The following is a 3,305-nucleotide window of genomic DNA, read 5'->3' on the forward strand; positions in this document are numbered from 1 at the left end:
AAAATTTTGAGTTGTCGTGAAAACAAGGATTGGTGATAAAGCTTCCGTGGAGACACCTTTTTCCCATAATAACTCTTAGTATCCGCCCTGTACACACGGTCAGACTTTTCGAAAATGTGCAATTAGATCGTGTTGTCAGAAAATCCGATCGTGTGTGGGCTCCAGCCGACTTTTTCCATCAGAATTTCCGACACACAGTGTGAGAGCTGGATCTATAATTTTCCAACAACAAAATCTGATCGTTTAAATTCCGATCATGTGTAGACAATTCCGACGGACAAAGTGCCACGCATTCTCAGAATAAATTACGAGATGAAAGCTATTGGCTACTGCCCTCTTTATAGTCCTGTTATACGTGGTTTACGTCACCTCGTTCTGAACGATCGGATTTTCTGACAACTTTGTGCGACCGTGTGTATGCAAGACAAGTTTGGGCCAAAATCCGTCGGAAAAAATCAGACAGATTTTTGTCATCGGAATGTCCGACCGTGTGTACAGGGCATTACAGGAGTGAATTTTCCTTCTTACGGCCTGTTGTCTCCCTCCATTTGTAAGTATGATTTGGATGTAAGTCGGATGTATGTAACACGGGACTGCCGGTATTTGGACCAGACAGGGTTGAGGTAGATAGCAAAACTAGTGCTAAACCAGCTGAATAAAACACTCTCCGAGGACAGCCTGCTGGTCAATATGGAGTTTGACTTCTGGTGTGTAATTCCTGACATCTAAGGACTTTTATAGAAATTGGCAGGCATTTACTTAAATCTGGACTAGGAACTTCTCTTAAGATGTCCATGACAAGTCACTCTACTGCCCGCGCTTGAGTCAGCAACGCCCTTTCCCCAGGCGAGGAACATTGCAGCATCATTCCTCATCCTTCAAGTTCTGGAAGACAAGCGTAGTGTTGCCTAGCAACCTAAGGCTTCTCTCACTCATCATTTCTATCTTCCCTCAGCAGCAGGCAATTAACATACTGGAGAAATGTATGCAACATCTTTACACTAGGCTAACTAACATGGGAACAGTGAAACAGCAATTCCTCTTGACAAAGCACCTGCAAGAGACAAAACACGTGCATCCTATCTTATTTAGCCAGCACAGACTTCATTGGAGGTTTGTTCCATATGACCACAGTTTATATGAAAGTTAAGATAGGGAAATATAAACATACTTTATTGTGGTAAGAGGCAGGTGATATAAGCTCACTTGAGGCACAGAGTCTAAGCATGAGATGGTTTTCACCAGAGCTTTGATGGTGTATATGGGTTTTGCTGTGTGCTAGTACCAGGTCACTGCCCTCAAAATTGCCCCACCAAAGGAATGTGCAGGGACAAGCAGGCTACGCTGAGAGGAGACAAGAGACTAGAATGTAGCATCTGGACCAAGCAAAGGGTCGAGTCATGCAGTGTCAGGAGAGTGGTCTATGTCCATGCGAATAGAAAACTTGGTGCATCAACTGCAGAGTATATGTATATATATATATATATATTTATTTATTTATATAAAAAGTGTATTTTTATTGACATGAAAGCATTAAACAATACAAAAAACATACAAATATTAAGATGTGAGGCATCCGATACCCATAAATAACACAGGAACATGGCTTACAAAGAGCTACCCATAAAACATCATTGGGCTAGCTACCATTGACATTCACGTTGAAACCTGACATGTTTCAGACTAACGTAAGTCCTTCTTCAGAAGTTATTCATATGGACTGCACTTCTAAAACATAAATTACATTAAATTACATTAAATTAGTAAACAACATACTGTACCATTTGTGAAGCATATTGCTAACAATATTGGTATAATACTGATCTTTTAGATATTACATTACATAGCTGCGAAAAAAAAGGAGGGTATACTTACATAATAATTTGTTTAAATGAAAAGGTGTAACATCATGGTATTACATAGCATGGTGATTCCTGCAGGTATGATGGTGTGCACACAAGCCCCACGGCGGAAAAACGTAGGGATCGCCAAGATAGAGTCAGACTCGCATACAAAAGTACCAGGACCGAGCAAAAGCCCCCAATAAAGGCATCACTCAGTGACAAAGTCTGTAATTAATTGAGCAAGTCATATCAATTCTGAAATATAATTAGGTATCAAAGAGGTTTTTCATAAAAAGTATGTGCTAAGGAGAGGAGATAAGGGAATATACGTAACAAAAGAGAAGAAGGGATCAAATACCATAGCAAGACCCCATCCATATCCCAAGTAGCAGAAGATAGTTAAAATATAAAAAAATTAATACCTATCCTTCTCCAAAACACATCTCATCAGACCAGCAGCTCCACGCAGCCTGGAATGGCCACATGGAGTGCTGGTTAAATAGCTCTTATAGTTGGTGTTGATCTAGCAATCATCCTGATTGCAATCAGTCACAGCTGACTGAGTGTGCCAGGACATCTTTCTCATCCAACAGAGTGGAGAGCCATGTCCCTGTTTGGTCCCCGGCATGTCAGAACGTGGCGTGAGCCTGCCCCGAGGAGCAGAGTAGCGTCACGCATCATCACGTGGCCAATGCGCATGCAGCCATCCACCCTACACTCCAGGCTGGAATGCAAGGAAGAGAGACCGCGCATACCCAGGGGAAAAGGGATTGTGAGCCTCATTGGCCAAAAAACACACAGAGAGGATGGAAAGGGGGACCCTGGCATGCCAGGTGATGGGATTACCAACCTCCCCTGGTGGGGACCTCCAGCCAACAGCCAAGGGCTCAGTGCGCACCCTCCAGACCAACATGAACCTTGAATAAAGAACAAATGTTTGCAATACATATTACTTGCAAATATATTACATATCAGGCAATAAGCAATATATATGAGTTCTAGCGTGGATAAACCAGCACCGGCAATCATTTTGATGATAACTAATGCAACACACTTAAAAAAAAAAAAAAAAAATAGATAAAGATAATGAATGATAAAGAAAGAAGAAGACCCAGTTCACATATCCCTGATTGGAAGCCCTCAAGAAATGGCTTAAAATAGAAGGCTTCATTGAGGCCTGGCGGTGATGTAGCCTTTAAATTAAAAGTCCATCTAAGTTCTCTCTGTAACAACAACTTATTAGTCACCTTTGGTATAGTATTGCCATAAACTAGGTAGGGCACTATGTCTACCCAATGGTAGCTCAAGATCTTTTTTGTTTATGCTAACCATGTGTCAGTAAGTTCTTTTCCAAAATTTAAGCTTGGTCTTCCCAACGTAGTAACACCCACACTCACATGAGAGTAGGCATACTACTCCAGGAGTTTAGTATAATTCATAGAAAAAAAGGGGAAACAAACT

This window comes from Lithobates pipiens, unplaced genomic scaffold (assembly GCF_037356315.1).
Source record: "Lithobates pipiens isolate NorthernLeopardFrog02 unplaced genomic scaffold, aLitPip1_a1.2 Scaffold_22, whole genome shotgun sequence".
NCBI classification, from domain to species: domain Eukaryota; kingdom Metazoa; phylum Chordata; class Amphibia; order Anura; family Ranidae; genus Lithobates; species Lithobates pipiens.